The sequence below is a fragment of the Oncorhynchus gorbuscha genome, linkage group LG13 (assembly GCF_021184085.1).
Source record: "Oncorhynchus gorbuscha isolate QuinsamMale2020 ecotype Even-year linkage group LG13, OgorEven_v1.0, whole genome shotgun sequence".
In the NCBI taxonomy this organism is placed as follows: domain Eukaryota; kingdom Metazoa; phylum Chordata; class Actinopteri; order Salmoniformes; family Salmonidae; genus Oncorhynchus; species Oncorhynchus gorbuscha.
This window is the reverse complement of record NC_060185.1, coordinates 31,486,089-31,508,666: the sequence shown is the minus strand read 5'-3', so window position 1 is coordinate 31,508,666 and position 22,578 is coordinate 31,486,089. Positions and strand designations below refer to the sequence as shown.

Below are 22,578 nucleotides of genomic sequence, written 5' to 3'. Positions count from 1 at the left end.
GATTAAATTATTTGAAAAAGATGAACAAATGTTAAATTATGTTGCATGTATTGGCCCTCTCTAACAAATACATTTTCCTGGAAATAGAAGCACCACGCAGCACCATGATTATAAGGAGTCACTGAACCGCAAAATCACTTAAGTATCATGGAGCAGAGCTGCATCCTCAGGTTAAAGCTCAATGGGCAGAGCAAAGGAGTCGTAACCATACAGGAACTGTCCCGACTTATTATATCAGCGTTGAATATGAAAGTGTGATTTAATTACTGTGATCAGAAAGCATGCTGATGCAACCGACCACACATTCAGACAACAGTCCAGATTATAAAGCCTCAGAGGACATCACAGAAGACTGTTCTTTATGACCAAAAGTGCCTTCCTTCTGGCTGATCTCATCTGATTCTTCTCATTGATCCATGCATACATCCATCGGGCCATGAATATGAGAATTGTACAATAAATCTTATTTCCTACCACTCTTCGTCCTGACCTATTTTGCATTCATTCACATCTGCTGAGTTGGTGGAATGTGACAGGAGAATTAATATCAAACCAGGGGGTCTTACATTTCCTTGTGAGAGGACAGAGTAGGGAACAATATGCCTCCCTTCTGATCAATTAAATAGCTTTATTAGTTAGTGTTCGTGTGGTGGTTGTACAATAAATCTTGGTGGTATTTACTGGGAACAACTAAGTAGCCAACCGTTTGGTACTAATGCAGAAGCATAACAGTCATATTTGGAGCATGCCTTCTCTGACATCTGTGCATGTAATCACAAGCACAAGTTTAACAATCCCCTGTAATGTATTTCCACTAATGAACAAAGACCAATTATGGGCCGCGATTTTGTTTGAAATGTCAAGATACCTCAGATGCATTTTTGACCTATTGATCTGACAAGAGCATCTCCCTGCAAATCACACTATGCCAGGTATCATCACTGTGGTACGGATAGAACCAACCACAGATGGTGTTTAACATTCAAAGACCGGCCTGTGGAAAGATTACATACACAATCTGTATAGAATTACCAAAACATCTTCTGGGAATTAGGTAAATGTAAAATATAATCCTCTCAAGCAATTTGTTCTTACATGAAAATGTAGCTTGGTTTATATACGTAAGGACAGAGTGTTGTAGAATTTGAAACTTACCCAGGGGATAACCATACTGTAAACTGGGAGAAAGAGTCATTTTATAGACATACTCAATCGCATGCCAAGTTCTGAGGCCAAAACAGTACTCCCCAGAGACATCTAGAGAACAGTCTTTAAGATTTTCAAAAACTATGAGGCCCTGTTCTTTTGACTTATATGCTAAATTGATCATTTCCCATATCTCACAGAATAAACTGGTGAATATAATTTATAAATTGCACATAAATGAGTTGATATTATGTTAATTTATTGTAACGATTCATTAGATGATTTAAACAGATGCTTTGGATTGTTACCATGCTGGGGTGTTTGTGTTTGAAGTAAGCTATGACCTACTGGCAGAGGTTTACAAGATTTTGGCTGAAATATCACTGATGCCTGCTTGAATCATTCTCTAGAGTCTTCCAAGGGCACCAGTGCCAGAAAAATGTTAAACATACTCCTCAAGTTAAGAGGAGAAGACAGTATTCTCTGTATGTGCCAAATCTGACACACGCATACACACAAGTATAGCAAAATACGGATTTATACTCAATCTAACCATACCTAAGAATCCAAATTGTCCTTGGGATACAATTTGTAAAATCCCTTCATGTAGAGACCTCTTCAGGGCTCTTAACCCTGCCCCCTGGCCCTGCACCAGATTGATGGCTATTGATTGGCTAGCAATTTAGCCCTTAGCTTTAACTTGACCTTTAATGCCAAAGGTTGGTCAAAGCTAATAAAAAAATCTATTAACCAATCAAACTGCACCTACAAGCAATTTCAGGGGAAAACATATCCTAGTTCCACTTCAAATAAAGATTGGGCTGACAACCACCTTGCCCCTCTGACTTACCTATTGGGACTCATTAGGAACTATAGTGGATTATCAGCACAACATCTACCCAAAATGGCTGCTTGGCCTCAGTAATCATTACTGGTCAGAGGTTGTTTGTCTTCCAGCTTACACCAAGCATTCCGTATGACATAAAACACTTAGCACTTTGTAAGTCATCAGGAAGACATATTTTCTGCTATGTAATTATCTTCAAATGAGAGGGACCGCTTTGAATCAGATTTCAGGTATCTAAACAAAGTAATTTCGGTGGCATCCTTTCAAAAAGTAGTACTTTAAAGTACACCACTGCATTAATCCAAAGTTCTGACATGTACAGTAAAAAAGCCTGAACAAGTAGTACAGTAGATGCCCCTTGGAAAATGGTGTTGTTGTTACATTGTGGTTAAGCTTGACTTTACCTTTGCTACAACTACAATAAATACCAAAAGTATGTGAACACCTGCTTGTCGAACATTTCAGTCCAAAATCATGGGCATTAATATGGGGTTTGTCCCCCCTTTGCTGCTATAACAGCCTCCACTCTTCTGACAAGGCTTTCCACTAGATGTTGGAACATTGCTGCAGGGACTTTCTTCCATTCAGCCACAAGAGCATTAGTGAGGTCAGGCACTGATGTTGGGCGATTAGACCTGGCTCGCAGTTGGCGTTCCAATTAATCCAAAAGGTGTTCAATGGGGTTGAGGTCAGGGCTCTGTGCAGGCCAGTCAAGTTCTTGCACACCGATCTCGACAAAACATTTCTTTATGGACCTCGCTTTGTGCACGAGGGCATTGTTATACAGAAACAGGAAAGGGGCTTCCCCAAACTGTTACCACGAAGCACAGAATCGTTTAGAATGTCATCAGCCGCAGACCATTATTCCTCCTCCACCAAACTTTACAGTTGCCACTATGCATTGGGGCAGGTAGCATTCTCCTGGCATCCGCCAAACCCAGATTCATCTGTCGGACTGCCAGATGTTGAAGCGTGATTCATCACTCTAGAGAACGCGTTTCCACAGCTCCAGAGTCCAATGGCGGTGAGCTTTACACCACTCTAGCCGACGCTTGGCATTGCGCATGGTGATCTTAGACTTGGGTGCGGCTGCTCAGCCATGGAAACTCATTTCACGAAGCTCCCGAGCAGTTAATGTGCTAACACTGCTTCCAAAGGCAGTTTGGAACTGTTGCTACGTGCTTCAGCACTCGGCGGTCCCATTCTGGGACCTTGTGTGGCCTACCACTTCAAGGCTGAACCATTGTTGCTCCTAGACATTTCCACTTCACAATAACAGCACTTACAGTTGACTGGGGCAGAGATTCGATGAACTGACTTGTTGAAAAAATGCCGTCTTATGACGGTGTCATGTTGAAAGTCACTAAGCTCTTCAGTAAGGCCATTCTACTGCCAATGTTTGTCTATAGAGATTGCATGGCTGTGTGCTCGATTTTATACACCTGCCAGCAACGGGTGTGGCTATCCACTCATTTGAAGGGGTGTCCACATACACTATATATACAAAATAATCTGTCACTCTATACCATAATACTCCCACCAGCATCACTGGTCCCTGATCAAATGGCTCATTGTGTCCAGTGCTGAGTCATCCTGACTTTGAGAATGTCCTTTCAGGGGCTTGTGACAGCTGGAGCTGCTGCTTTACTGCTTGTCTTCATTTCAGGCTCCGTCATCACTGCAGTTAGCGAGAGATGAGGAGGAAGACATCTGCTAAAATGTGACAATCTAAACAAGACCTTTTACTAGACCGATTGAAAAACAATGACATTCCGTGATGAATACACAGAATGTGCCTCACTTGGTTATTTAGAAATTGATTTCCCATTTAGTGAGAGACTATGAGGCCAGGGTCCTATTTTTTGGACAGGTTAGTTCAGAGAGGTGGGGAGTATAGGCTCCCTACAGTGTGTAGGCTATGTACAGTATGTATTTGGTAAAAAATATCTATAATTGATTTGGGCTTGAAGGCATTTGTTTGTGTCCTTAAATGAGGTCAGCAGGATCTGACAGACTATCACCTGAGGCCTTTAAGGCGTTCCTTCATTAGGAAGAGCCAATATCCCAGTAAATGAAAATCCACTGTCTGTTTTCTCTCTGACAGAAACGGAAGCAGGAGCTACTGCGAGGCAGAATAACTATGCCGTTATTGAAAATGTAAATTTCCCAATTGTAGGCATAGATGCCTTTGTTCTTATCAACAGGGTTTGTTTGGATGCAGCATACCAATTATATACAAATAAATGAATCATTATTATACACCATATTTCACATTTACATTATTCAGTTAGCTTTAAGCCTTTTAAAAGTTTTTAACGTTGTCTTAAAGATTTCCTGATCAGGATAATCGACATCTGGTTACAGACAGTGCATATCTATCGACCTGAGACAAAAGTGTGTCAGTGAAGTGAGGCTTCTTCTGTTAAGCGTGATTGATGGTCAGAATGTAACAGTGTGAGAGAAGAAGAGAGAAGTCACACTGTGGCCAGTTGTCGTACCGCAGTCCTCTTAGTAGGAGGGTTGGCAGACGAGGAGAAACAAAGGGGAAAGACTGCCTTTCTAACATCTGGCTGTCTCAGTCAAGGAGAAGAAGCACATTGTCGGATAACTACTCGACAGAATCTGTCCTTTGGCCAAACGTAGCCCAGCATTGAAGGATTATTTATCTTTCTACTTCATAGGAGGGACTTGTGGGTGGAAAGAAGGTGAAAATCTGTAGGATGGAAAAGGGAAAATGAAAAAGGAGCTGCTTTGATACAGTGAAGGACACTAGGAGACTTGGAGATAAAGTCAGACAGGACGAATTGTCCTTAGCTGACCCTATAGGACTTATCAGTGTGAGCCAGGGGATGGGGTGGCTGAGACACAGTGATAAAATGGGATATCTGTTGTTAAGCCCATTGCGGAAAAGCCAAGGACATGTTGTTAGAAAACAAAATGACAACTTCATGCACCAGCCAAGGACTGCACTTGTCACACCACTGTAATGTTACAAAGGATAACTAAAGCTGTAGATTCGAAGACGGACTTTAAAATATAGCTGCCAGATGCAGATAATTAGAATAGATAACGTGCATGATGGTATGATTATGAATTATCACCCTCCAAGTGTTTACTGTTCTAATTGCTTTCTGAATACTGACAGATAAGGACATTTGAGGGCACCCACAGTCAGTCTTCCATTGTTTCCTTGTAACCTTCTCTCCTACGTGATGCAAAGTCTCTAAGTGGAATTGGATTACAGAAGGTGGGACTGAAAGTAACACTCAGAAGAAGCTTCCATCATAAATACAGTACTTAATTGGATGAATGAATTGCTGGAAGTGACAACCCTGGAACCCCATTCTAAATACAAATAGATGGCAACCCTGAGTAGAGAATTCTGTTTTCATAAATGAGGGGCTCTGTGCAGACAAATGAGAGCAATATGGTAACCTATGTAGCATTACATGGAACCTCCTCTGCTGCCGGACTTGTAACATGTTACGTAGGTTGTTGAACATTTTTGAGTCAAGAGAGAAAACCGAAGACTTACTACCTTGGCAATACCTCTGAAGTTGTTTTATTTGTTTCTAGCAGTAAAAATAGTTTCCTAAGCTAGTCTTTAACACGGGTGTACTTTCCAATGGAGTCTGGTGATTTATCATAAGGGGTGATTCGCTACAGTTTATGGGTATAAAGCCACCAAAGTGAATCACCTCTGTTCTCTTTTAAAAGCTTTATCAGGAAAGAAGAAGAATCAGGGATAATAGATTCCAAGCTCTTGACAAAATATAATACATTTTTTCATAATGTTCCTCTTTACACTTTGTTCTTCTTCAGCTACAATAATGCAATGAAATATTCATGATGGGATACACAGCCATAGTCATTCTATCTGGAACTCACTTTTTCCCCCTGCTGTTTGTGTTTCTTTCTTCAGTTGTGTCTCATGATCAGATCAGTGTTCACATCTCACCAAAGCTGCCAGGTTTAGAAGGAGTAGATATGTCAATTAAATTATGAACTGTCTTCTTTTCTAAGAATATTGAGTGGCCAGATGACCAACCTCAAACAATGTGTTCAATCAGCCAGGGAAAGTTCCCATGGCTCTGAGCATCAACTTAGTTTAGCCTCAATTACATTGTTTCAACCAGAGATGTTATCTTGTGTTCCCAGGCCTCTAGGTGTTTCTCTCTAATGCCAGTGGGCGTCGTCCTACTCCCAGAGCTGTGACTGACTGCCAGAGGGACGGGATGCCTATACCCATGTGATATCTGCCATGGAGACCAGAGCTTGATATCTGGTGAGTAGCCTAGGCTGTTTTCAACCCTCCCCACGCCTTGTTTACCGTGCCACTTCAAATTGACTTAAGCAGTTGCAGTCTGTTGTTCCCCTACCCGGGGCAACTTTTCATAGTGTGGAAGTGACCTCTCTCGTTAGGGAGGGAGTGCATCATCACATACCTTCAGAGGCAGGATCATGGAGAATACTAGTAGTCGGGAACCAGCTGTTCCAGCTACAAGAAAAACAGAACAACAACAAACTGTTCCATCATCAAGGCCACCGGTGCATATGACCAATCGTTCAAATGACCTGTTCTGCTACTTTGACCCAAAACAGACCAGGGCTTTCTTTTCGCTAATAAACCCAACATAAAGGAGAGATGTAAAGGCAGTTAATCACTGTCTAAATAATATGTAATGTGAGTCTATTAATTAAAGCCGTAGTACACCAGAGGATCCAGTTTAATCATCTCTGCTGTGTCTTCAGAGTGCAACCAGCCAGAGATCAGAGTGTGCTTCAAAGAGCTGTGCTACGTACCTGTTTCTCCCATAACATCTGTTTTCTGACTGCAGTTGGGACAAGCAGACATGTAGCCTGAAAATATAACTTCATACTAACTATTGCTTAAAGTAAATGATGATCCAGTAGGTCTATGTGATGCCAGTAGTGTTGTCTGAGCTGAGGGCATTGGTTTTGTAAGGGAAGGGAGAGCTAGCTGGTGGCCATTCCCACAGGGGGCTGGTGGGGATGGTGGATTATGCTGTCTACTCTGTGACCCCTTGTGGTCAGAACTTCTGTGGTTCCTGTGGTCAGAGGGTACGCACAATGCTTCTAACAAAGAAATATGATGTCTCCCACTTGTCCTCCCCTGCTCAAAAGGGAATGAGAGGGCAATGCTAATTAGCCAGCTTGTGTTACTGAGCCGAGCTTAGCTAGTGCACACACCCCGCCCTGCACACCCACCCATCCCGCCACACACACCCCACCCCTTCTGATAACATGCAATGTCTGCAATAGTCATGCTTTATAGATGCCTCTGCATATTTCCTTGCACCATAAGAATTTCTGATGGGTTGGTGTCATAACAAATAATGCTTCCATGTTTAATTAGGCACTGTCAAGATATGTATATTTTACTGAAATACCCTTCAATCTATTTTTTAAAAAAAAGTAATTTATTGAATGTCTGTAAGAAGCCATTCTGGTCCATTCATATTTGTTTAACATCTTTGATCCAGCTGTTCTTTTGTCTGCAGTTTAATAGTTGTCAGGGATGATGCAGGTGATACCTACATGCATAACAAGTAGAGGACCTCTCTCAGTTCATCTCTATTCACATGAATCTGAGCCGACAAAGTGCTCTGTGAACAGGTAGTGAATATGAGTGTTTAGTCAAGAATCAGAGCAAAGCAGGACTAAGACGGAGGCTAAGTTGAGGTATCATCCCTCAAACAAACCACATTCAAATGAAGAAGAAAGGATAAGACTCAGCGACATTACATTACCCAGCATTCTCCTCCTTTTCCTCCTCCCATCTCATGTGTGGTCAGATCTCTCCCCTCAAAGTAATCTGATCCTTTCCCTCTCTGGTTCCTGGAATACCAAGTATGGGAGGCTGAGCAAGGCAGAGTAATAAACTGTAGAGGGGAGGCTCAAGGCGTACTCAAGGGGGTTCAGTTCTGCCATGATGCCAAGACACTCTCTGAATAACAAATTGCACCATCATCCCTTTACAGTGCACTTCTTTTGACCAGGGCCCTTAGGGCTCTAGTCAAAGGTATGCACTAAATAGGGAATATGCTTCCATTTGGGACGCACATACGTTCTCTGCTAGGCTCAATCCCTATTATTTGTGCACTAATCATCCACCAAATGAAACCATATGACCAGCCGTATCACACTGAATCTCAGCATCTGAGTCATTTGGTGAACATTCCTAGTAGTGAAGTGATGAAAGACATTACTTTTTTTTATTGGATAAAATATGGATCTATCTTAGTCAAGCTTTCAGGTAACCTCAAATCACATGAAAACCATAACACCAAACCAGACACAATGGCTGTGTGACAGAGGCACGGGGAGCTCAGCGGGTTATATGTTTGACCTCCTGCCGTTTCCTCTTAGTCAGTCACAGCTGCTTAATATCTGGTCATATGCACAGATTCTCTCTCCGCTGGTGAACACATGCAGAACGTAACGGACTCACTGAAACAGCCTTATCTGATCCACCACACACTCGTTTAGATGTCCGTTGGCTTTTTCAGATGCACTGTTGACTGTTTGTTTATCGTGTGGTTGTTGTTGTCTTCGTCCTGCTCCTCTGAGGTGTCTGGAACTCATTCATCCCATCAGACATCAGCGTGAACAGAGACCGTTCTCCAAACTCTTCTGAAGTCCCTGATCAAAGAAATGGAAACACGTAGAAGGCCGTTCTGATAGATATCTCTGTGACCTCGTTGTTCTACCGAACAGCAACCACAGTAATAGAACTCCACCACTCTCTGGGACAAACTTTCAAAGTTTCATCATACTACATGCGTGAATATTCATGTGAATTAATATTAATAATGTTTTTTAGATCTAATGGATATCGTTTCAGTAGTATAAAAGAGTCAACTGGCTAATATAACCAGAACTTTGCACTACTATCAAGGAACTGTGGTGAAACATTGCCTTATTGCATTTGATGTATTAGATGAAAAAGACAACCAAAATCCATTTATGCATCAATTCACGTTCGGTTTCAGTGTATCCGCCAACAGAGGTTGCTTTCCCAACAAGATGTGTTATGTGTTCCTCAGTCTAGTTAATGGCACCTGTGGTATGCCAGCTGTGGATAAGAATGTATTTCACTATTCTCACTCTCACTATTGAAAAGCAGCTATTGCTTCTAAAAAACATGTTGAATGGCCTGTTCAGTGTATTGGTGCTATGATCAGTGAGAGGGCCAATATCTCATCCAGGCAGTATTGGTGTCCATCTGTGCAACGGAGTAAACAAGTCCATGGAAGGAGGAGCCCAGCCTACTGCTCTCATTTTATGAAGCACTTAGAAGGAGTGGGAGAGCACCATGAGACTGCAGGCAGATGAGCAACAGGTTGTGAGCCTCCTCTCCTTCCATTGTCTGCTCTAGCATATGGGAGACAGACAGAGTGTCCTCAAAGACGCCTGGCAGCACTCCTCCCAGCCTTCATCTGCCTTCATGCCTGGCCATGGAGCAGAGCTCGCACCACTTGAGATTACAGTCATGTCCAAGCTGTTACTGTAATTTGCATTGGCTCATGTGTAGGGGGGAGTAAGGAGGAGGAGCGGCACATGAAGCAGGCCTGATATAAGTGGCCCTGGCAGCACAATGAGCTTGCCTGGCTTTAGCTTTCTGGATGAGTTGCAGGAGCAGGGCTATATTAAAGTGTAATAATGGCATCGAGCCATTGCATAAACACAGGGTGGGGGATTTGAAACCAAATAAGTGAGAGTTTAATTGAGGGTTTATTAGACAGAGTCTGTAAATCTGTCCCATGCTAAATAATGAGTCTGAACGTTGTGAACATAATACAGTGCTAACTACTTTGGCCAGAACTCAAGTTAAAGGCTAACATTGGTATTGACTTGTTTTTCACTGATTAGAAACTTTAGGTGCATCAGAAGCAATATTTTCTGTTACTCTAAATCTAAATGTGGTTGTCTTACCAGTATTACCACAACAGAGCTTAAAGGGAATGGACTTGTTGCAGGCGTATTACCCAAGAAGCCATTTCAAATAGAAATATTAGACCTTATGCATAACTATTTCTTTAATATGCCACAGCGTAGCTGTCTCAGACCATACATCATAACCAAAAGTCACTGTTCATGACGCTGAAATTACTGAAACTTAATAGTCACACTATTAAATCAGCACCAATATTAGCTTGTGGACATAATCCTTTAAATCTTGATTTCATGTCTCCAAATTATTAATTAGCCAGTAACAGAAAATGAGAAGCAATTTCAGATACCCCACACCTCCCCAGAGATGTTGTGTAAAAGCTATTTGTAGCAGCAGAGCCAAATGCCCATGTCACTCCCTCAGGTATCTCTTTTACTTATCCCCCTTTTTCCTCATATATGGGACCAATACTGTATGTTTACTTAAGGTCATATGTTCCCTGCATCAAACTCATGTCCCTTACATTTACCCTCTACTCTCCAATCCACCCCCACCCCCCACCACCTTCACCCTCCACCTCCCCACCACCACCCTCACCAGCTCACTGTCCTCTGGCGGTTTTATTTTGTCAGTCCAATTTGTGGATTTGTTACATTCTAATAATAGTGCTATTAGAAGTGGGCTAGAAAGGTCAGATGTCTGAGCAATTTAAGTTGTGTTTACCTCCCTAAGGCATTGCTTTAAGACTACAAGCAGCTCATTTCCACGGTAGCTAAAGAAAAATGGTGATGCACTCAGTGACCGACTGTTTCCTGGTGGTTCACAGCCAAAGGGACGATTAATTAATGCAACAACAACCAGTGGACACATGGAACATTGACTGAATACTACTCAGCACAGACTAGACAGCTCCCACTGGCCTCTGGGATTGATATCCACCTCCATATCCCAACCTCGACTATCTCCTTCTTTGTCTCCGGCTGGAGCAGACTACTACTTTTAATCATCATGAATCAATCAATCCTCTATTATCTTCAACAAACAGAGTAGGTTACTATCAGTATTCTTTTTTCTACAGTCCCACAATAGTGTCCTTGAAAAAAGAAACCGGGAGTTTTTGTACAGCTGCCCACTGTCCTAAAGCTGTATGATAGGATAACGGATAACAGCAACTAGCCTAGAGGACACGTGTTGCAGGAATTTATCTCATATCAGGTTATACAATAACATACAGTAATTTACATGCTTACTGGGTGGTTCCAGCCCTGAATGCTGATTGGCTGACAGCCGTGGTATGACAAAACTGTAACGTTCTGACCTTAGTTCCTTTTTTATGTCTTTGTGTTAGGTTCGTCAGGGCGTGAGTTGGGGTGGGTAGCCTATGTTATTTTTTCTATGTTGTTATATTTCTATTTGTTTGGCCTAGTATGGTTCTCAATCAGATGCAGGTGTCGTTCGTTGTCTCTGATTGAGAATCATACTGAGGTAGCCTGTTTACCCCATTTTGGTTGTGGGTGTTTAATCTCTGTTTAGTGTCTGTTCACCTGGCAGAACTGTTTCGTTTTCTCTTCGTTGTTATTTCGCCTTTATTTCTTATTCTTAGCACAGAGCTATGCACAACTTCTCACAGCATACTTAAAATGGGCAAGTGGCCATCTCAAATAAGAGGATTGTCCTGATTATTATACTAATTAAGGGAACTGACGGGAGGAGGCTTTTTGGCTCTGTGGTTACAATTTACGCTTAATTCAGTTTTGGCTTGAAAAACACCACATCCAGTAATTCCATTATGTATAGTTTGTCGTTTCCGTTTTCCAAACCATCCTAATAAAGAATTTCATGGACCTAATCCGGGCTTTGTGGAGAAGGATGTATCAGGGTACAATTTGTTTGGTATTACTTCAGAGCAGAGATTCTGTACAGAGCACTTCCTGTATTCAGTGATTGTTGGCACGTACTGTATTCAGTGATTGTTGGCAGCCAAGTGGCATTATTTGTTTGTTGAGCATGGGAACACTTGTGTTCCTTAAACAATAGAAAACTAATCATTCAATATAAATCAAGCACATCATTTGTCTCAAGGCTCAATCAAGGCTCACACACATTTACTCTTCAAATTCACAGCCTGTTCAAATTCACTGTGGAGCAAAACCATTATGATTTCATTGGATCTCAGGAAAAAGACTAGCAAAACATCAATGTAGGTGTAGAATAAACCTCTGACAATCACTTGTTGTTCAAATAACCATTTAATCCTTCCTACAATTTATTAGGATGGCAAAGTCTTCCTTCTCAGGAATTTGCTATGATTAAAGGCTGTGAGTCTAGTTAGTACTTTTCAATTATTGTAGTTTCCCTGACAAGTTTTTGGGTGAGGTTCGTAATTGAAAAGACAAGGCACTCTGCATCCTTTTCGCCATTTGCATGTGGCTATAATTATAAAATGCAAATGTTCTCTATTTACCAAGGTATTCACACTTTGAGACGATGTGACCAGAACTCCCTAGGGTTATGTAGCACCACACAGAGCTTGGCTTAGTGGCGGAGATGGAATTGACTCCAATGAACTCAGCCTGTCAATAATTATGCCAGTTTCCTGACGAGAGTCACGGTGTGGCGGCTAAAGGTTCACTGCCTACATTGTCTAATTGGAATTTACTCTCGCCTGACAGTCACATAGGAAAGAAAATAAGCATTGCTTGACCATGTTGTGGGTGTGTATACAATGAGGTGGCCTTTTCTGAACTATGGATAGGACATTGTTTTCCTCGTGGTCAGTTATAATTGACCATTTACAATGTTGCATTCAAATTCGCATTAATTCGATTTTAATTGATATAAATGTGTTGATAGCAGAGAACGTTTCATATCATTTACTGTCCTGACATGGAAAAAAAAATGAAAAACTGAGGCGCTCTTTTAGCATTGCTGAAAATACACTATGTTGTCTGCTTGCAATAATTTCAATAAGAAGATCCCAAAGACAATGGGGAATTTACATTCTTGATATTCTGTGTGGATTGGTCAGATGTTTTGATAATACATTTCAAAGAACAACCTTGAGGAGTTCCCTCTTGGTTGGGGCTAATTTGTTCATTAGATATCAGACACTAGTTTTGGAGGTTATTTAACTAAGAAATGTTCTGAATAATTAATGAATGTCGTAATTAGACTTTTAATTGATAATGAATAGGCGTATATTGGAAATATTTAATAGATTAAAATGCAAAATCATGGTTTTAAACTCATTATGAAGATTTGACTACAAATTATGGCATAAGTGGACGACAAGCGGATAGGATTTCGATTAAGATATTAATGAGCAACCGACAACGTACGTAGTCAATATAACTATTTGTTCAGCACTTTTGAAATGTACAGCGACATAATTCAGAACATGGGCCGTTCTTAGTGTTCTCCCTGTACCAGTCAGAACCGTAGGGTAAATAAAGGGGGCACATAAACAGACAATGAAAGCTCTTACAATATTTGATGATTACATTTCATTAAAACAGGTTATAGGCTATTTGTGCACCACCAAGTTAGAACAGTAAGCAAAATTAAGAGGTGAAAATAGACCAAATTATTAGGGTGAGGCAAATTGAACGCCATTTGGGTCTTGGCGTGTCAAGACATATAACACTATTTGACGCATTAAATAAGCTTTTAATTTGACACGTTAAATAAGCTTTTAATTTGACACGTCAAGTAACACAATTATATTATAGAATGTTGAGTGTGCTGAATTTGCACGTGCAAGCCAAGCACCACAACTACTAACGTTACGTGTTTACAATATCGCGTTGGTGAAAATAGACCAAATTATTAGGGTGAGGCACATGGGCTACTAACAGCTTATTACACAACATACACACTGGGCCGGTTTCACAGACGGTGCTTAGATTAAGCCAAGAGTAGGCCTTAATGTGTACTTGTTAAACTAAGACATTTGAGTAGCTTTCATGAACGTGGCTTAAATTTGGCTTAGTTAGTCGGAGACTATGGAGTCCTGGAGTAAGGGAAGTAAGCCTAAATGAAAACACCTGGGTTAAGCCTGATTAGGTTAAGTATGAGCACATGCTGTTGGGTCTAACGGTGCTCATAAAAACCCGGAATGAAATAGGAAAATGTGAATCTTGAGACAAAACAAAAATAATTTGTTCAAAAAACTTTAGTGAGTATGAAGAAACGCTACTAAAACACATTGTGTCAAACCATCTAGTTATTGCAAGTAAAAACCATACTGCTGCTACTGAGCAAAAGAAAGAATGGTTGGACTGCAATTTGCAGTGAATTCAATGCAAATGAAAATGTAACCACAAGAAGAGTACAACAACTTCAGGTGAGAAATCTTCATTAACAGTATTTCACATTGCTCATAGTCATATCTTTGTGACATCACTTATATTGAATGATATCTGCCTTTATACTCTGTGGAAAAACCTTAAACTGGCTTTAAAAAAAGATCATGCAGAGATCAGAAGAGAGTGATTTACTACTGGTGGTGGGCCACCATAAAAAGACAATACTGATCAATTGAGTGACTCTGGATGATATACCAGACGATGACCATTTGGACCGTTCAGATGAAGAACTGAGCGCAAATGGTACATATACCAAAGACAGTAAAATGGTTGCTTCCTTTGGTAAATATATTCCACTGTCTGTGTCCATCTTTATTATTATTTCATTCTAAGGACCATATGAGTTTATTTGTGCTTCTAATGGTGTTCTTTTTCCAGAGGAAAGGAATCTGAACAGGTTGGAAGAGCCAGTGTACAGTGAGTGTGTACCCTCCTCCATCTGCTATAGCATCCCCGAGAGAAGATGCTGCCACCACCTTTCAGCAAAGAACAAAAAAGATGACCATGCATGAAAAAAGGATTTCAAAAAAAAGGATTTCATGAGCATAACATGAAATATCTGAGGGAAGAACATGAAAAGAAAATGAGAATTCTACAGGTTGAATTGGATATGAAGTTGGAAGAGAGAGGTATGATCCCAACAATTTCCAGTAATGAGACAATTGTGATTTACCAGCCGTGGTGAACAATATCATATGTAAAAAATAAATGTTTTGTCATTTGGATATTCATGAGTGAGAGTATTTTAATAACCACAAACTACATTTTAAACGAGCCTTGGTTTGGTCACTCATTTTGCTGCACACTATTTGCATTGTGTACAGAACAAACATTATCAAAGCAAAAATAATCCATCTCATCTAGTTGAAGTGCTGCAATGTGAAAGCAACTCTGTGTGCAAGTTCTTGTTGGTCAATGGCTGTCTCAGCAATGGGCACATCTGCTTGATGCTGATCTTCCATTGGAGGACAGCAATGCTGCTTCAGGAGGTTGTGCCGCACAGCTGTAGCAATGATCACCTTGCAGCATCTTCTTGGCTTGAAACTAAGTGTGTTGCGTGAAATGTATTTTTCCATACTCCAAACACGCCCGACCATCCCTCTCGTGCAGATATATGCTCGGTTGGATCTTGCTGCTCAGCTGTTGTGGGATTTATGTATGGAGTGAATTGAAAAGTTACTCTGACCATATCCACTGTCACCAAGTAGTAGTCCACTATGTTGTCCTCTCTGAAACTGAGCACACAATGAAGAGTTGAGAAAAATCCTTGAATTGTGTGTTGCACCTTTCCAACGGGCAACAATGTTTGAAAACTCTAAATTAGGAGTGCATACACCTTGAACATTGATGGAAACCAGTTCTTACAGTTCCTGGACTCCTCAGCATCAGGAGTTGATGGACACTTGATGGGAATATGACATCCATCTATACAGCCAATCACTCCTGGGAAATGCCCATGTTCATACAATTGCAGTTTATAGTTGGCTTGGCCAGCAGCATCAGTAAACTTGATGTAATGACTCCTCAGTTCACAAATGGCCCTGCAGACTGAACTATTTTACACACCGTTGCTTCACAGGCACCACACAAATCACCAGTTTCCCAATGAAAGATTCCAGATGCCAAAATCCTCAAAGTGATCAGAACTTGGAGAGAATTGGGTAAAGGCCTTTCTCTTTGAGACAGAGAGGAAAGTCTAGGCTCAATCAAAGATATTATCTCCAATGCATTTTCTTTATACATACAAAAGTGGCCTCGAAAAGCTATTTCATCAAAGTAATTGAATGGATGACTCCTATCCACAAGTACTCATTTGGCTGGGCTCTGTATTGCATGATGGTCTTCCTTTAGATATTCCAAATAGTCCATACTCCATCACAAACAGCACTAAGCAGAAGTTAAACCTGCCTCTTTGAAGGATTTTCTTTTTAAAGAGGGGGATCAGCTTTAATATTGTGGAAAGATTGTTGCTTCCATCAATGTAATTGTCTGCATCATTTCCAATCCCCCATATATTTTGGGGGTAAATAAATAAATATATATAAAAATATACACACATACCCATATTTGTATGCGTAAACATTCATACATATACATTTTTTGAATATACCTTTATTATTCCCTGCAAACCCTACCACCCCTCCCCCAATTGGAGTAAACGAATAAACAATAGCACTTAGGATTCTACCTTCAGTTTATACATATTATACATATTTTACAGACACAATATATTTTACAATAGTTACATTTTGTTTGTTTTTAGTCCTTCCTCTATTTCTGTTGTCCATCCAGTTTGATTTCTATTTGTATCTGTGCTGTTTCACAAAATGTCTGAACTTATATGCATTTTACAGACCCCGTATGTTTTACATTGGTTATCTTGTTATTAGTCCCACCCTTCAGCTCCATTCAACCCCTCCCATGTATCTCTTAACACCATCCATTTTGGATTTCTATTTGCCATATATTTTAAAACTGTGCTGTGATGCTTCACAAAAGTACTGAACCTTTCTATTCTCATAGCTTCAACAGATTGTAAATTAAAGAAACATTTTTGCTAAAATAATAATTATATTATTGATTGACTATGAATTTTCAAATCACCCAGTATGGCTGTCTGCAGCGTTAGCTGTAGGTAAATGTTGCAGTTCTTCAGCCATTCCTGGACCTGTGAACAAAAACGAGCTGCATATGGACAGTACCAAAATAAATAATCTAATGACTCTGCCTCCTCACAGCAAAATCTGCAGAGCTGGGAAGAGTGTATCCCCCATATATATACCATTCTATTGGTTGCAATTTAAAAATGTGAAGTTTTGAATCCGCCGTTGTTTTGCGTGTTAATTCATAAACCATGTGCCATGGAATAGGTACATAGAAATTCTCTTTCCAAATATTTTGACATTTAAATGGCACAGCTGTCAATTTTTTGGTCCTTCAATCAAATTGGTATATGTTTTTTTTATCACAATTTTCTTTAACCATTTATGGTCTTTAATTCAGGGCTGACAGACAAGTTCCTTACTTTTTCCCCTTCTACTTGCCTCTTCCATTTTTGTGGTAATGCTGCAATTAGTTGGTTGGTTGTAATTTTGGGTAGAGCAGACATTTCCATATGTCTGTGTTAGCTGCATGTGTTGGTTGATTTCTTTTGATTTTCTCATGATGTCAAGCAAAGAGGCACTGTGTTGGAAGGTAGGCCTTGAAATACATCCACGGGTACACCTCCAATTGACTCAAATGATGTCAATTAGTCTATCAGAAGCTTCTAATGCCATGACATCATTTTCTCGAATTTTCCAAGCTGTTTAAAGACACAGTCAACTTAGTGTATGTAAACTTCTGACCCACTGGAATTGTGATACAGAGAACTATAAGGGAAATAATCTGTCTGTGAACTATTGTTGGAAAAATGACTTGTGTCGTGCACAAAGTAGATGTCCTAACCGACTTGCCAAAACTATAGTTTGTTAACAAGACATTTGTGGAGTGGTTGAAAAATTAGTTTTAATGACTCCAACCTAAGTGTATGTTTTGACTTCAACTGTAACTCCACCAGTCCTATTTATATAATTTACAAACATTATACCTTTTTTTAGATTTATTGAAAAAACTGTCATATGACTAAAGAGTTAATCAGGGTGATTTTTCCACAAAGACAGGTATTTTCCTTTCCATGGAAGCAAGATCTTATCTATTTTTGCTAACTTTCTATAAAAATGTATTGTAGTGAGATCATTTCTTTCTTTCAGGATTTGTATATCGAGTACGTCCACATCTCCGTCAGACCTTTCTATTGGGAAACTACACAGTAATGTAAAAGTTACATTTTTTAGTGATCCGATACGTAATATAGTACACTAATCATAATTTGGTTTTAATCCAGAGAGGTTAGCAAAAGTATGTAGATCCTCTATGATGCTGTGGAGGGATTCTAATTGTGGTTTTAAAAGAAAACATGAATCATCGGCGTACAATGACACCTTTGTTTTAAGCCACGGATTTCTAATCCCTTAATATTATTGTTTGATCTAATTTTAATAGATAACATTTCATTGGCAATAATAAATAGATGTGCCAATAGTGGACAATCTTGTATTACTCCTCTTGACAGTTTAAAACTTTCTGAAATGTAGCCATTATTTACTATTTTACACCTAGGGTTACCTATACATAACTTTAAGAGATTATAAGAGATTATCCAAAATTGAAATGTTCTAGGGATTTATATATAAACTGCTGCCGTACTTTATCAAAAGCCTTTTCAAAATCAGCTATGAAAACCAGGCCTGGTTTCCCCGATATTTTATAGTATTCTGTTGTTTCCAGTACCTGTCATATATTATTAGCAATGTATCGTCCATCTAAAAAACCTGTCTGATTAGGATGAATAATATCTGACAATACCTTGTTAATTCTATGTACCAAGCATTTAGTTAGAATTTTTGCATCACAACACTGAAGTGTAAGAGGCCTCCAATTTCTTTAAATGGACTGGATCTTTATATATACCACTTGGATCCTGTTTCAAGAATAATGGAATCAGACCTTGTTGAATGTCCAATAATCTACCATTTATATAGGAATGGTTAAAACATGCTAATAATGGTCCTCTGAGTATATCAAAGACGTTTTGTATACTTCCACTGGTATGCCATCCTGCTGTGGAGTTCCCAGCCTTAAAGGCTTTAATTGCGTCAAGAAGTTACTCCTCTGTAATTCGGCCTTCACATGAGTCTTTCTGTACAGATGTTCATTTTACATTATTAATAAGAAAAAAATCCATACAATTAGCTTCGGTTCGTGGAGACGGAGGAGACTGAAACTAAAACATATTCTTAAAGTACTTTACTTCCTCTTTCAAAATATCATTCGGTGAATCATGCGTGACTTCATAATTTGTAACAAGTTTCAATAAAAAACATTTTGGTAGCATTTCTAGGTTGAAGATTGAATTAGAATTTGGTGCATTTTCCCCTGATATTCCATCCAGTTTGCTTTATTTTTTATAATATATTACCCTGGATCTTTCTTGTATAAGTTCCTGCATTTTTTTTTTTTGACTTATTCTGTGCCTCTATGGTACAGTTTTTATTGCTATCTAACTGTACTGTTAGTTCTTCAATTTCCATTGTTAACATGGACTCCTTTGATCTAAATTGCTTTTGTTTTATAGAGGAGTACTGAATTGCATGGCCTCTAAAAGCACATTTAAAAGTGTCCCATACATTAAGGGGATCTGCTGTACCTATGTTACGTCGGAAAAAGTCAGTTATAAATAATTCTGTCCTAGTTATAAACAAGTTATCATCCAGTAGGCTTTGATTAAATTTCCAATATCCTTGCCCATGTGGAAATTCTGTAAGAGTAATATATACACCAATTATGTGATGATCCGACCGCATTCTGTCCCCTATCAACACTTTTTAAACTTTTGGTGCCAGAGAGAATGACATAAGACAGTAATCAAGACGACTAGCTTGATTAAGCCTCCGACATGTATATCTCACTAGGTCAGGGTATTTAAGCCTCCGCCATGTATATCTCACTAGGTCAGGGTATTTAAGCCTCCGACATGTATATCTCACTAGGTCAGGGTATTTAAGCCTCCGACATGTATATCTCACTAGGTCAGGGTAGTTAAGCCTCCGTCATGTATATCTCACTAGGTCAGGGTATTTAAGCCTCCGCCATGTATATCTCACTAGGTCAGGGTATTTAAGCCTCCGCCATGTATATCTCACTAGGTCAGGGTATTTAAGCCTCCGCCATGTATATCTCACTAGGTCAGGGTATTTAAGCCTCCGCCATGTATATCTCACTAGGTCAGGGTATTTAAGCCTCCGACATGTATATCTCACTAGGTCAGGGTAGTTAAGCCTCCGACATGTATATCTCACTAGGTCAGGGTATTTAAGCCTCCATATATCCACTAATTCCAATATATCCATGACATTCATGATCTCCTTAAGTGCCTGAGGGTGATAGTTTGTAGTGTGATATCCTTTACGGTCCATAGATGTGTTTAAAACCGTATTAAAATCCCCCACAATAATAATAGAGTCTAGTGTTGCTTGTAGATTTGATAAATTCTTATATATATTTTAAAAGAAGCTTGGATCATCATTGTTCGGACCGTATAGGTTAATAAGCCACATCTGTTTATTGTTCAATAAATCTACCATGATGATGTTTGGACAATTTGCACATTTGGATCAAAATTACTGTTAATTAATATCATCACACCTTTTGAATTTCTTTGCCCATAGGAGAAATAGATTTAGCCCGCCAGTCCTTTTTCCACAAAACAATAGATATTATATTCCTTCTCTTTGAGCCAGATAAATACTGATCGTCTTTTCTTATTATCTGCTAAGCCATTACAACTATAACTGGCTATACGTATTTCACCACAAGTTTAAATTCTATTTATCAAAATATATGTTTGTAAATGTACCATTAAAAAGTAACATGATGAATGAGTGTCTATATAGCTGTACCATGATATTTGCATTGCTACTAAGTAAACCTCCAATTGGTCCCTACTATTCCACCCGCTAATAGCCCTCCTCATCCCGAGTTGGGTTGTCATCCCAATGCCCGGCAGACCACCCCCGACCCCCCGGATCCCATAGCCCCGGAGAGACCGGGACCCATCCTTCGAAAATAGCACACAGTGTCACCAACAGAACAGAAGCAGATCAACCACCAGATGCATTTCCATCACCCTCACCCCAATTCGTATTATATATAGCTATTAACCACAACAACAAAAATAGAAGTTTACATACACCCAGGTTGGAGTCATTAAAACTCATTTTTTTAACCACTCCACAAATTTATTGTTAACAAACTATAGTTTTGGCAAGTAGGTTAGGACATCTACTTTGTGCATGACACAAGTAATTTTTAGCAACAATTGTTCAAAGAAAAATTATTTCATTATAATTCACTGTATCACAATTCCAGTGAGTCAGAAGTTTAAATACACTAAGTTGACTGCGCCATAGGAATGGAAAAGTCCCAAAATTTGATGTCATGGCTTTAGAAACTTCTGATAGACTAATTGACGTAATTTGAGTCAAACTCAGTGCCCCTGCTTGACATCATGGGGAAATCAAAATAAATCAACCAAGACCTCAGAAAAAATGTAGACCTCCACAAGTCTGTTTCATCCTTGGGAGCAATTTCCAAACGCCAGGTACCACGTTCATCTGTACAAACAATAGTACGCAAGTATAAACACCACGGGACCACGCAGCCGTCATACAAGTCCTATATCAACATAACCTGAAAGGCCGCTCAGCAAGGAAGAAGCCACTGCTCCTAAACCGCCATAAAACAAAGCCAGACTACGGTTTGCAACTGCACATGGGGACAAAGATGAAACAAAAATAGAACTGTTTGGCCATAATGACCATCATTATGTTTGAAGCAAGTAGGGGGACGCTTGCAAGCCGAAGAACACCATCCCAACCGTGAAGCATGGGGTGGCAGCATCATGTTGCGGGGGTGCTTTGCTGCAGGAGGGACTGGTGCACTTCACAAAATAGATGAGATTATGATAGATAGATTATGAGGAAAGAAAAGTATGTGGATATATTGAAGCAACATCACAGACATCAGTCAGGATGTTCAAGCTTGGCTGCAAATGGGACTTCCAAATGGACAATGACCCCAAGCATACTTCCAAAGTTGTTGCAAAATGGCTTAAGGACAACAAAGTCAAGGTATTGGAGTGGCCATCACAACGCCCTGACCTGACCGAAAAAGTGTGTGCGAGCAAGGAGGCCTACAAATCTGACTCAGTCACACCAGCTCTGTCAGGAGGAATGGGCCAAAATTCACCAAACTTATTGTGGGAAGCTTGTGGAAGGCAACCTGAAACGTTTGACCCAAGTTAAACAATTTAAAGGCAATGCTACCAAATAATAATTGAGTGCATGTGAACTTCTGACCCACTGGGAATGTGATGAAATAAATAATAGCTGAAATAAATAATTCTCTCAACTATTATTCTGACATTTCACATTCTTAAAATAAAGTGGTGATCCTAACTGACCTAAAACAGAGATTTTTTTACTAGGATTAGATGTCAGGAATTGTGAAAAACTGAGTTTAAATGTATTTGGCTAAAGTGTATGTAAACTTCCGACTTCAACTAACTAACTAACTAACTAACTAACTAACTAACTAACTAACTAACTAACTAACTAACTAACTAACTGTAACGGATGTGAAACGGCTAGCTTAGTTAGCGGTGCGCGCTAAATAGCGTTTCAATCGGTTACGTCACTTGCTCTGAG

At 39.7% G+C, this 22,578-nt stretch overlaps 1 long non-coding RNA gene across 1 annotated transcript in view; it reads left to right on the top strand.

Moving 5' to 3' along the window:
- Positions 1–6,279, top strand: part of LOC123994261 — a 121,090-nt gene extending 114,811 nt beyond the window's left edge. The window contains exon 3 of the long non-coding RNA XR_006831609.1: positions 6,152–6,279. This is a non-coding gene — a long non-coding RNA (uncharacterized LOC123994261). The remainder of the gene's footprint in view (positions 1–6,151) is intronic.
- The last annotated feature ends 16,299 nt before the right edge of the window (positions 6,280–22,578 follow it).